A 13,617-nucleotide genomic window follows, 5' to 3' on the forward strand; every position below is an offset into this window, starting at 1 on the left:
TTTACTACTTAAATAACTTATGAATAGTGAACAACCAGTAAGTGTATTCGAATGCTTGAAGCATGTGTAATGTGTGCAGAGACAGGGGAAACGTTTTGCTCTGAGCATGAGCGCTGTTCGGCTGCTGGCTGCTTGATAACTTTGGTCTCCTAGGAGAGGAGTTTTGTTGAATTCCTTCAAAAAGAAGAAAGAGGGAGCTCTAATCTTCTGTTTGACTTTCTTATAGGAATGTTTTAGTTCTTTAGCTTTCAGCAGCCCAAGAAAATATTATTCTGATGATATAAACTTTTAATGTAATAACTGTATTTTTAATTATGTATCTTTAAAGGAAATACCTGCATGTGGACATACACAGACAGACATGTAAATATATATATCTTATTTTTAATAGAAAGGTTGAATTATTCTCTCTGTTTTAACTCTTTTTGAATCTTGGCTAAAATGCTTCATGTATTTAAGGAATGCTTTAAGGGCTTGATTTCTTTCAGTGTTTTTTAGTTTCATATCAATGAAGAGGTGGAAAATAAATCAACCCTGTTTCAAAAGGAATGGCATACAGATGTAATAACCAAGAATATGTTATTATGGTGTTTCTTTTTTGTTTTGATGTTTAATGATGGAAAGGTACACAATGACCCTTTCTGTGGAAATATATACAATACCCTGAAATAAAACTGTTAGAAAAAGGTGAAATTAAGGAAAACTACATTTGGAATTTGTTTTATTTGGGTTCTAAGGTTATTTACCATTTGTTGACAAATTCTATCAGTTTTTTTCCTTTAAGAAATGCTCATGTTAATGTAAACTAGAGGTAGGAATGGGATGTTTTATTTTGGCTTCGAAAATAAGAAAATAAAGATTCTCAAGATTATTTTATCTACTATTTTGAGAGACAGGATTCTATAGCCAAAATATTTAAGCTTATAGTCAATTCTGTTCATCTATTATCCCTGCCATGAACTGGCTGCGTGATGAAAGCTAAATTATTTAACCTCTCACAGCCTCAGTTTCCTCATCTGTAAAATAGGGATGATATTTATTTCAAATTCTAGTTAACATATATCAGCAGAGTGCTAGCCAAATAGTATAATAGTAGCCATATGGTATTGAACAATACATGATATCCATTGTTATTGCCATTATTAATAATAATTGCATTTGGGATCCTAGTATACTTATGAGTACTTATAAAATGACATAGCATCTTCCAATATACTGTTTTTTCTTTTTAGGAAGTCACTTGGAGTTGAACAGTTGGAATTGAAGTGATAGGATGCTGGGGTTAGTGATAATATGCAAAGACAGAGCTGCTCTCTAGCCTTTACTCTTATATGCTAGGCTAGTATTTTTTGATGAGTTTGTTTTGGCTATATAATCTTTAGATGAGTGAAGGAATTTCTGCAGAGGAGCAAAGTTGAATTTCATGTCCCAGAGCACGCAGGTTCTTTGGACTATATGATAGACCTATATCAGTCACTATTTTGTTCAGTTGCCATAAAACAGACAGTTCATTTTTGTATATAAGAGACTTGATGGCTAGGTGTGGTGGCTCACACAGGTAATCCCAGCACTTTGGGAGGCTGAGGCAGGCAGATCACCTGAGGTCAGGAGTTCGAAACCAGCCTGGCCAAGATGGTGAAACCCCGTCTCTACCAAAAATACAAAAACTAACCAGGTGGCATATGTCTGTAGTCCCAACTACTCAAGAGGCTGAGAAAGAATAGTTTAAACCCAGGAGGGGGAGGTTGCAGTGAGCTGAGATCGTGCCACTGCACTCCAGCCTGGGTAACCCGAAACTCTGTCTTAAAAAAAGAGAAAGAGATTTGATAAGATAAATGCTATTATCATCATTTGGCTTCTCTGCTTATGACCTTGTAGTCTAAGATAGCTGCTGGAGGTCTAAACTCTATGTTCTAGGTACCAGAAAGGAATCTCACTTTTATGTGTCCCTTGTAGAAATACCACCCACTTTTGTTACATAATACTGACCAAAGTGTAGTCATGTGGCCACATCTGTCAAGGGAGGCTGGAAAATAAAACATTTATTCTAGGTAGGGTACTGCCTAAGAATTAAGGTTCTTTTACTATGGAAGAAGGGAGGAATGGGTAGTTGCAGGCAACTAGCAACCACTGCCTTGCAGGCTTATACATATATGAATATGTATGGATTTAAATTGTTCCACCACAATAAGGGTGGCTGCAGCACGTGCACGGAACCTGGGATTCTTAATCTTTCATTATTTTTAGAGCACCTCAGCAATATAATAACACGCCAGTAGAAGTAGCTTTTGTATTTTAGAGTTCTGTTGAACGTACATGCAGATAGTGACAGGTTAGAAGTATATTTTTGGAGAATTTCTCAGAGTTGAAGTTGAGGGCTTCTATAAATAAGGGTTATATTATATATGGTAAAATAAAATCTGATCAGGCATCAGAATATTCCTTTGTTCTATTTCCTTTACTTTTGAAGTTCGTAAGGTAGGAAGGCCCTGATAATGTCTGCTTCCAGCTTTGTAAGACAGCTTTTGCCCGTCTGGTGCTCATAAAAATAGAATAATATAAGTAAATCCTGAAGTTTGATTTTGCCTATGGTTCAAATTTTGCTGCTTATCCAGTATTAAATTTCTAGTACTCTCTTTTTTTTTTTTTTTTGAGATGGAGTTTCGCTGTTGTTACTCAGACTGGAGTGCAATGGCACGATCTAGGCTCACCACAACCTCCTCCTTCTGGGTTCAAGCAATTCTCCTGCCTCAGCCTCCCGAGTAGCTAGGACTACAGGCGTGTGCCACCATGCCCAGCTAATTTTTGTAGTTTTAGTAGAGACGAGGTTTCATCTTGTTGACCAGGATGGTCTCGATCTCTTGACCTCGTGATCCACCCGCCTCGGCCTCCCAAAGTGCTGGGATTACAGGCGTGAGCCACCACGCCCGGCCTTCTAGTACTCTTATTTGATAAGTCACAGAGAAAAAAACAATAAATCCCGCAGCATTCATGACAATGCATGAAGAACAGCAAGCCTTGTGTATCTCCACAGGGTGTTTTCTTCCCAGTGTCTTTAGTATCAACATGAGTCCCTTGAGTTCTTCTAGAGCACTCTGGACTACGGCTTGAAGGAATTCTGAAAAGGAAAGGGAGGCATTGGTGAGAGGGTGGAGGGAAACCAAAGGAGCTGATATTTTTAAGAGTGTTGAAATGTTTGCCATTTCTATTTACAGAAGACAGCAATTCTGCTGTTTATAGGAGGATTGGATCAGTTTTGTTTAAAATTATTGAAAATCACTGTTAAGGCACTTGAAATACTATGTTAAGCCTCTAAATTAAGGCTCTTAATTTAGAACATTAAATAAGGCCATGGAAAAGCATGAACAATAATAAACAATAAGTATCCATTGAACACTTCTTCCCAGAGGTGACCTACATCTCAGCCTCTATCTCTCTCAAGCACATGCCCATCCTTGCTCAGCAGTCATTTTCCCTGACCTTTTTTGGCCATAACCACTTCTAGCATTTAAAATATGCAGTGAACCGCATTAGAACCTGGCAGACCTCCATAGGAAAGGTTGAACAAAGGGAAAAGCAGCAGTGACCCACTTGGATAGGGCAGGAGGACTCCCCCCCCCGCCCTTTTTGATGAGAAATGGTAGCAGGACTGTTGTTCTTGAGGTTGTTGGGAAAGTCACGGACTCAAACAGACCAAATAAGAGTGCAAGGGCTGTCGTTCTGGGGGCCCTAATCTAAAGAATGGGTTTAAATCTTTAAGAGGCTGATTGATATACATTGCTTACTTTTATTTATTTAAAAAGGTTTTTTTTTTACCACTGTCTCTCACGATTCCATTTAGTCATCTGTGAAATAGGATGGCAAGTAGTTTTATTGGGTTAAGCTGGTTTTCATAATGATGCTGGAAAATATGGATCTAACTGCCTATAGCAATGTTCACAATTTTGTTAAGAAGCTATGGATATGTTTTTCCCAAATCAAATATATCCATTTTGCTTTTATGGGTTTTTCTGTGAGATTTAAATTAATAAACCTTGTCACACCCATTTTGTAGCTCAGGAAACTAGCAGTCACAGGAGCATTTGAGCAAATTTCTACAAGTTTGATGCTGTATCATTTATAGTACAGTTGAGGATCTCAGTTCACAGGAGTTTCTTGATCTATAAGGATGCTGAAATAAGCAACTGGACCCATTTCTTGGCATCTATAACTGGAATATGTATTTTTTGTTTTTGTTTTCTCCCTGTGAATAGGATCCAGTGATCAGAAAGTTTTCTTAAATGTCCCAGGAATAAGTGAAAGCTGGGTAAAAAAATAAATCAAAGAAGCATAATTGTATTTAGGTTGGTGCAAAAGTAATCGCAGCTTTGCCATTGCTTTTAATGGCAAAAAAAGGTTATTTAAATGACAAGTTAACAAAAGAAAAGATAAAATAAGAGGCATACCATAAGCATCAGATATGGTAGAAACAGGTAGATTCAGAGTCAGCCTCCATAAGTGTTTTTTGAAGGGAAATGAAAGATCCTCTTGCCAAAATTTCTTCTGACCAACCTCGGCCCAGTTCTTGAAATTCTAGCAATTTGCATTTACCCCCTTGAATGAAGAGAGCCCCTTTGAGATGCATATGCCGTCACTACTATGACTATCTAAGATTGCTTGACTGTGTAGTAAGTGTGTGGCACAGTTCTACATGGATTACCTAAGCAAAAATAGCGTAGACATTGGGCATGTCTACTGGAGTATTAGCCCAGGATGTGTATCTTTTAAACACAAGGACTAATGGTAGTGGGAAGAAGAGAATGTGAATGGGCGATGGAGATTCTAGAGCTGGGGCGGGACTCTGGGACCAGGATGCACTATCTTATTGGTCATCTGGAGGGGCAGACCCTGCCTGATCTTTGCATTTCCCAGAATGAGCGCTGAGAGGAGGAGCTTCCCTTTTGGGATGGAGCAGGGAGTCAGAATGTAACCTGTAGCCCTTAAGCTCCACAAATCACATTTAATCTGAGGCACAGTGTTTCTTTCTAATTTATTCCCCATCTACTTCCAGAAGGAATTTGAAGTCACTCACAATAAAAAGCACACATGCTACAGAATTAAAAAGAAAAATTTAAATAATCAGAGGTCAAATAGAACAGTGTTTCCAAGTATTATCTTCAAACTCAGGCTCCACTAGACAAGAGTATCTTCTTGAAGTTAACTTTCCGTAGTTTATATGATAAAAACAGCCTGTTTCTCACACTTCAAATCTAGGTTTATATTTCATCAAACATAATTTGTTTTAATCTAAAGATATTGCTCAGATATTTTAAATACCAAAGAGATAATTACCAGAGGAAATTTTATTCATTCTGCAGATATTTATTGGGCACTTGCTTTGTTGCTAGACACTGTTGGAAGCCCTGGGCATATAACAATGAGGAAGCTGTTGCAACTGAATTTAAATATTATTATTTCTAAATCTAATCATGTTCCATTAGTATATAATGGATTATGTTTCAGGACTGAACTTTTGATACTTCTATTCAAATCATCTCTTCCTTCAACCCCATTTACTTAAGGATCAACATATGGAGTCCCAAGAATTACACTTGATACAGCCCCTTCCCTCCACTTGTAAACAGTCTCTCACCAATCTCTGCACATCAAATCTAAACACCTGCCTGAACTCTCCCTTGCCACCCTCTGGTTTGTGTCTTCTGCGTGACCCATTAGCTTCTGCATTCCCTGCCTTCTCCCAACCAGTCCTTCTTCACAAGCATCAGGGTGATCTGATGGTATTCTGCCCCACTTAGAAAGCTTTGTTGGTTATTTATAGTATTTGCTATAATATCAGAGTTTTTGCTAGGGTAGAAGAAGGCCCTGCATGGTTTTATCCCACCAGTGTTCCCAGCTCCATTTCCCATCAGTTTCCCCTGTGCTCGTTTTGCTCTAGTTAGATTGTAAGTTTAAGTTCTTAGAGATGTCCAGGCCTCAGATATTCAAATATAAGCTTTCCCTGCCTGGCCTCATCTTTCCTCTTGTTCTTTGGATAGCTGGTTCTATATCCTGCAGGCCTTGGCTGTAAATGTTAATTTGTGAAGGAGATCTCTCCTCACCCCTATGCTAAGTGAGTAATACCACCTTTCCTGTATTCTCTCATAACTGTATTTATATTGCCAGAGAAAAATGATCCAGGCATGCTGTTTACTGCCTTCTCATAGTCCAACAATCCCTCTGCTTGTTAGAATCTGTTCCTTGTCGGCTCAGTTTTACTTCTCTTCTCTCCTGAAGAATAAGGATTCTGTTTTGTTTATGAGAAGAGAAGTTAAGTTGAACCACATGGTTAGAGCTGTGGGAACGGGGAAAAGAAAGCCACATGGATCTGGGTGTGGAAAGAAAGTGTTGGGTTTGGTTTGGTGTGAGTGAGGCTCTGGGATAGCTATGGAATCTGAGGGATTTGGGAAGGAGAAGGGGCCTTTTGAGATGCAGGTGTTTGAAGTCTCAATTTATCTTTCCTTGATGTTCTTTGAAATGCTAAGTAAAGGATGAAATTATTTTTTGGTTATTTTGGTATACCTTTAGTGGTCCAAGACTGAACTGCCTGGGCTCGTGGAATAATGGGCTTGCCATTACATCTGTTTGCCTGTTTAATGTCTGTTTCTTGCATGAGGGCAGGGACCTCGTCCCTGTTGTTCATGTGCATGATCTGTCCTAGCACCATGTCATATTTTTGTTGTACATTTGAAATTTTACTCTGTAAGTTTTCTGACAACCAAGACAATGAAAAAAAAAAACTTGATGAGTTGTGGAATTCTTATTGTCTGACAAAATATTACAATAGCCCTTTGGGGGAGAGACCTTTTCCAGTATGGTAAGAAGTCTATGTAGTGTGGATCCTTAGGTAGGAGTTGTTGAAAACATTCTCTACCAGCAGCATTAGATTTTTGAAATTCTTGAAGTTTATGTTATAGATCAGTATTTCTCTTTTATGTAAGCCTTCAACTCTGCAATTGCAATTTTGCTAAGGCATTTTTATAGACACCTAACCTGATGCTGTTCCTTCCAGATGTTTCTTTCTAGTAGTTGGATTGCTTGGATAAAATTTTTGAAACCAAACAGGATGGGCAATTCTCATATTTCCTGGCCTGTCTTTTAAGGAGCACTGATTGCATTCATTTGTATACTGAAAACTGTAGAATAATATGCAACTCATGTGGTACTAGGAGCCTCCTTGCTCCTTGGAGTTATAGACAGAGGTTAGTCCAGATTCCAGTTCTGGGGTCTGAGGTGCTGAAAGCCCACCTGCATTCTCACATTTCTCTCTCCGTCCATGTTCTTGATTCATTGTGTGTGTGTGTGTGTGTGTGTTTGCATGTATTTTAATTTTCCCCACCTTCAGACCCAGGAGAAAGGATCCACTCTTTTTCCATTTTCCATCTGAAATCCATTCACTTGTCTATTTTTTGGGATGCCAAAAGGAGTCACAGTGGGGTGGGGCTTATGTCATGCACCTGTTCCCTCTGCTGTTTCACTGGTCTTTGACACCCTTAGCAGCAACTGGAGCGTGACCCTCCCCACCCTGCACTGCTCCCTGCAGAGGACCAGCACTCCTCACCTCACCATCCCTTTAGGGAGTGACTGGTCAGGCCAGACAGAGTGCCTCCCATACCCATCCTGAGGATTTAGAGGTATAAAGCCATGTCATGTTACCCATTATTCAAAATCAAGCTCTCCAGTGAGTGTTTCAAAAGAAATTCGTCTTTGTTGTTAATTTTTGAAAGACCCGTGTTTCTATTATTAAAGGTTTGGCAACAAATTTGACATTCAACTGTGAGTATTTAAAAGATTCACTTTGTTAATATTTTCGCCCAGTTGGAGATGCCTACAGTATCTGCATGAAGCTGTCAGAGTTCTAAAGCAGGCCTAAAAACAACTACTACTACTATGAGTACTGCTAGTCCTCTCTTCCCTTCCTCTCTCCTCCTCTCTCTCCTCTTTTTCATTTTCTTAATCAGGAGGTTGGTTTGGATCTTCTCAAATGTATAAATAAGTTTCTGTTGAGACAACAAATTTCATCTCTTAGAACAAGGGCCAGCAACCTTTTTTTGTAGGGGGCCAGAGAGTAAATGGTTTAGGCTCTGTAGGCAATATGGTCTCTGTCAGAGCTACTCAACTCTGTCATAGTTAACTATGAATGTGGCCATAGGTAACACATAAATGAATGAGTACGGTGTGTTCCAGGAAAACAGTTGGTGGTTGTATTTGGCCGATGGGCTCTAGTTAGTGACCCCTGCCTCAGAGCACAAATAAAATGACTTTAGCCTAGAGAATGAGTGAATATATGTTACCACAAAATGATCTCACCTGTAATGAAACCATGCTGTGACCTTTTGTGGAAGTGTGATTTTGTTTTATTTTGTTTTTTTTTTGTATCAGTGATTCCTGTTTAGGCTATCATGATGATTTAGCTCCAAAATGCTTTTTACTCCACCAAATAAAATAATAAACCTGGGTGAATTATCTATATTTGTCACTATTGTTTTTTTACTGCCTAATTGAATATTAAAAATATCTGCTCAAAGACCAGACTACATCTATTCAATTTCTAGTTTCATTAAGTTTTATTGCATGGTTTATTGAAAAGGACAGGTCCCACAAAGTCCAGGCCAGTAGCAGCCATGTGGTAAGTTTTTTTCTACTCAGAAGTCAGCCACATCAATAAGAAGCATTTTTTTTTTTTGAGATGGAGTCTCGCTTTGTCACTAGGCTGGAGTGTAGTGGCGCGATCTCGACTCACTACAATCTCTGCCTCCCAGGCTCAAGCGATTCTCCTCCCTCAGCCTCCTGAATAGCTGGGATTACAGGCACCAGCCACCACACCAAGCTAATTTTTGTATTTTTGGTAGAGACGGGGTTTCACCATATTGGCCAGGATGATCTCCATCTCCTGACCTCATAATCCACCACCTCAGCCCCTCAAAGTGCTGGGATTACAGGCGTGAGCCACCACTCCTGGCCAAGAAGCATTTTTTAATCAGTCATTCTCTTTGTGCTCTGGATGCATTTTCTTCCCAGCAGCAGCAATACCATTTGTGGCCATTATTTATTCTGAAATGTCTTCCCTGGAGAGCTTACTAAGGAAAACCAGAAGGGGCAGAGGAATCCTGTAGTGGTGTCAAGAGTTAACTAGAGGGGGCGCCTTCTTGGATGAGCTGGATGTGGGGATGAACTTTTGTCACCTACTTTGGCATTTTCTTAGCGTCCAAAGCCCGTCAGTGTCTGTTTGGAAACTGGAAGCCTTACTGGCATAATGGCCAAAATATCAGTCTATCGACCATCCCTTTGTCTGCCCCATGTGTTGTTTTTTCTTGAGAAAATCATTTTATCTAAAAACCTTATGTTCTTCCTCCTTAAAATGCTTGCATGATCAGTTTTTAATGTGAAGAATTTGTTTATGGGTGTGGAATCCATGCCGGCACCATCCATTGCCTCTGGGCTGTGCTGAGTCTCATGGTACTGACCTATTCACATTAATCTCCCAAGTTGAAGCCAGCTCAACTCTCCCTGAATCTAATGTATTGTCTATAACCTTTCAAAATTGGCAGTTAAGTCAGGATAGGGAACTATACTGGCAGCAATAAAAGGAAGTAGGACACGGGACAGTGCTCAGAAAAATCACAGCTGTCATGAAATAGAGTCTTTCAGTAGCCTGTTTGATCCAGAAACATGCAAAAGTATTTCATGCATGACAAAGCATTAGTAAAAATTAAATAGTATTCTTGTTTTGTTATTGCCTTGTGGGGATCAGTCACTCTCCTTTTTCTCTGGTTATGTTTAATACATATTTGACACTTTTTGGCATTCTTGAACATGCTAATGAGGAAGGAGAAGTCACAGGCAGGAGGAAGAGCAAAGGACAGATATCACAATTTTCGTCGACAAATAAGCATTATCCTGGTTAAAACTAAATGCAAATAAAATTAGTGAGCTGAATTAGTGTCTCCAGCTTGTCTGGGTAGTGTAGAGATTTACTCAAAGAGTAAGATTGTTTTGGAATTGTTTGTTGTACTAAGTCAACTTAGTATGGTTTCCTCTAAGTAAATGATAAAATCTTCACTACAGTGAGTTCTATGATAATAAGCAAGCTTTAACCTGTAAGTCTAAATCTAACAGTGTCACATGCACTGATTTTAGGCTATTTCTTGATAAGAAATGATTAGATCATAAGACTTACTACTTTGGGCTATACAACACAAAATAAGCTGCAATTGGAAACTGGTAATCCTTGCAATGGAAACAATGGGAGAAATCATATGAACTACAGAAAGTAAACTTCAAGAAGATATTCTTGTCTAGTGGAGCCCGAGCTTCAGGATAATACTTGGAAACACTGTTCTGTTTGACCTCTGATTATTTAAATTTTTCTTTTAAATTCTGCAGCATGTGTGTCTTTTGTTGTGAAACTTGTGCATTTCGCAATACATGCCCAGAAAGTGTTTTAGGCACTAGGGATATAATAATAGACAAGTTTACTTCTCTTGTGAAGTTTACGTTGTCACAAGACTTATATTTTCAAGTCAGTATTATAATGTTTATGCAAAGCAGTGATCAATTGCAAGGTATATGAAATAGTTGATACTACTACATATTCTTTTGATGTGTGGAGAATGGGATTCAAAATTTCAATGTAGAAGGGGCCTGTGCATGTAATGCTGATGGACAGATTTTCAGAGTTATTCAGCTCCTGGGCATCTAAGAAAGACATTTGCAACTGAATATTTTTTCTCTTCACTTAGAAGTAAGTTGCTGTAAGTTAAGTATATATGCTTTTTGCTTCAAATAATTAGGAAAAAGATGCCATTTGACACCAATAATAATTTAGAAAAATTAATTTTTTATAGTTGTTTTTTCTCATGGAGTCTGAACACCTTTTCATTATGATCAAATCCTCAGAAATTATACAGTTTTATAAATTCATACATTCCCTGAAAAGGAGATTAAAGTTCCTCTATTTTAACAGTTCACTGCTTGAGTCTTTTTTATAATTTCTTTCCAAGTATATCTTGTGCTTGGACGCCTCTTGTGGTGAGGGACTCCTTACCTCTGAAATTGCTTGTTTTATCTTTGGTTAGCTTTCACTGTAGAAGATTCTTCCTTAAAATGAGTTGAAACTTGTCTGTTAAAGTATAGTTTCCTAATATCACTTCTTGGGCCCAAACAGAACCTGTCTAACTCTTCCTTACCTGGAAATCTTTCAGATACATGAAGATAGCTATCCCTCTAAGTTCAGGCTTAAAATATATTTTCTTTATTAATAAATGAAACTTATTTAGTTTAGGAAGATTCTTTCATTAACCTAGCTTACCATTGCTAATCAGGATCAGGTAAAAGTGTAGATACATTGAAAGTTTAATTTCACCTCAAAATTATAGGCAAGGTACAATGAAAGCTAGATGCTGTTGTACACACACACACACACACACACACACACACAGCTAAATAGAACAGTTTATCTTTTTGAGATGTTTAGAAATCACTTTGGAGACTTCTGATTGAATTGTGCATAGCATTTTAATATTCTGCTTTTCAGTATTTTCAGGATGGCTGTAGATTTTAATAACCTCATGTTAGAGTATTCAGAGTCTAATGGCATGTAGTGATAATTCTTTGCTATTATATAGTGCTTTACAGATTCCAAAGCATTTTTGGATAAGGCCCAATCTGATTCTTAAAGAGTCCTGTGAGGTAGCTAGGAAGGTATTATACCTTTTTAAAAATGAGAAAATAGTAGACTGCTTAAGTATTTTTTTATTTCCTTAGCAAGTGACAGAGGCTGAGCTTGAATCTCAGTCTGGGGCTTTTTGTCTCATACCACACTGTCTCATTTGTAGCAAGAACACCTACTGTTCTCTAAATAGGAAAGTTTCCTTTTCAGTTTGTTTTGTAAGCAAGAGGTATTCCTGTGTAGTATGTTATTCACTTGATGAAAAATACAATTTAGAGTTTAAATACTTCCATTTACTTTTTAATGATTGCTGTTGGATAAGAATTTGATATTTTTACAAAATCAAATAATAAGTAACATTGTGTATATTATTAACAACCATCTGTAAGGATAATTTTTGCTTCAAAGAAGTTCTTTAGAGCAAAGTCAACCAAATCTTAATTTACAAGTTAATTTATTTCAAGATTTTTTCATCACAGGATATGATTAATGCAAAGGTTTGATTTTATTTGGTTTTGTGATGTTTTCTTCTCTCAGTTATTTAGATAAGATTTCAGTTTCAGAGTTTCAGTTCTGTTTTTAGAGGTAAAGGACCTGGGAAGGAAAGCCTCATGGTCTGAGAATAAGCACCAGCCAGTTATCAGGGTGGATTCAGATGAGTATTAAATAAATATGTGTTTCTTTTTATCCAGAACTTTGGTAACATTGGATGTTTATTACATACGTTGCTGAAGGTATGAACACAGTATAATAATGCTGTCATCTTCTCCTTCAGGATACACTTTAGACTGAGCGTTGACTAGCTTCTCCTTCCTAGAGAGAACCACATTTGAAGTGGTATCTAAACCACGTGTTTGACCTGTCACTTATTAAAACAGCACCTTTCTTCTAAACATGTTCCCCTAAGAAAACACTGAAGTTTGGGAGCTCAGATTTTGGCCTCAAAGTAGCCAGACTGTTCCATTGGTCGGTGGTGGTTCCTGACTGTTTACTCCTGTCCGCTTATTGATATTTATCGGTAACACCACTGTCTGTACAAAGCAGCCAGCTCTTTGAGTAAAGAAAGGTCATTTCAGAAGCCACAACGCCCTACATTAATGATCTCTAAAATAACATTTTTCAGTAAAAACAATACTCTTTACAGTTTGTTATGGCAAAGATAAATTTTGTGTTTATTATGTTTCCAATCTTTCCTGTATCATTGCAATGAGATAATTTATATTTGGTGATGTTAGCATTGTATTCCGAGCACGATACTATGCTTTGGATGTTCATCTTGTTAACTACTCACAAAATCATGATGGAACAGTTTACCCTGTTTTAGCAAAGGAGAAAACTAAGAATCAGAAATGTAAGTAACTTGCCTGAGCCACACAGCTCATCACAGAACAGGGATTCTGCCATGCTCCCTCAGTGCACCATGTCATAGGATATGCTTTACCCATTCCTTTCTTCAGAGTTTCTTCTTCAAATTGCTGGTAAGGAAGAACACTTATATTTTATTAATAAGTTTTCTATCCCCAAACCTCAAACTATGGACTTCCTGCATTTTTCTTTCTTCTCCCTTGGATAACAACAGCAACCAGAAACAAAATTCTCTCATCTATTATCATACCAAATTTGCCTTATGTAGTCTTTGACTAATGACTTGTTGGTCAGAATAAACTCCAGGATCTGTCCTCTGATAGTACATTAATAATATATATGCATTAAAGCTTCTTCACAGAGAGTATTTGAACTTTGACATATTGAACACGGGCATTTTAAATTAAAGCTGTTGCTGTCAGTGCATTTTAAAAACTAGGTAGCTTCAAAATAGTGTTTCCTACATACCAAAATCGACCTGAGGTCATATGTAGTTTACTAAGGAAAAAGTATGCCTGGCCTGTTTAATTGTGGTACGGGTTCGA

The 13,617-nt window shown here is 37.9% G+C and overlaps 1 protein-coding gene across 7 annotated transcripts in view; it reads left to right on the forward strand.

Moving 5' to 3' along the window:
* Positions 1 to 13,617, forward strand: part of VAV3 (vav guanine nucleotide exchange factor 3) — a 393,845-nt gene that overhangs the window by 228,199 nt on the left and 152,029 nt on the right. The gene's annotated exons all lie outside the window — the stretch shown is intronic.

This window comes from Callithrix jacchus, chromosome 7 (assembly GCF_049354715.1).
Source record: "Callithrix jacchus isolate 240 chromosome 7, calJac240_pri, whole genome shotgun sequence".
Classification (NCBI taxonomy): domain Eukaryota; kingdom Metazoa; phylum Chordata; class Mammalia; order Primates; family Cebidae; genus Callithrix; species Callithrix jacchus.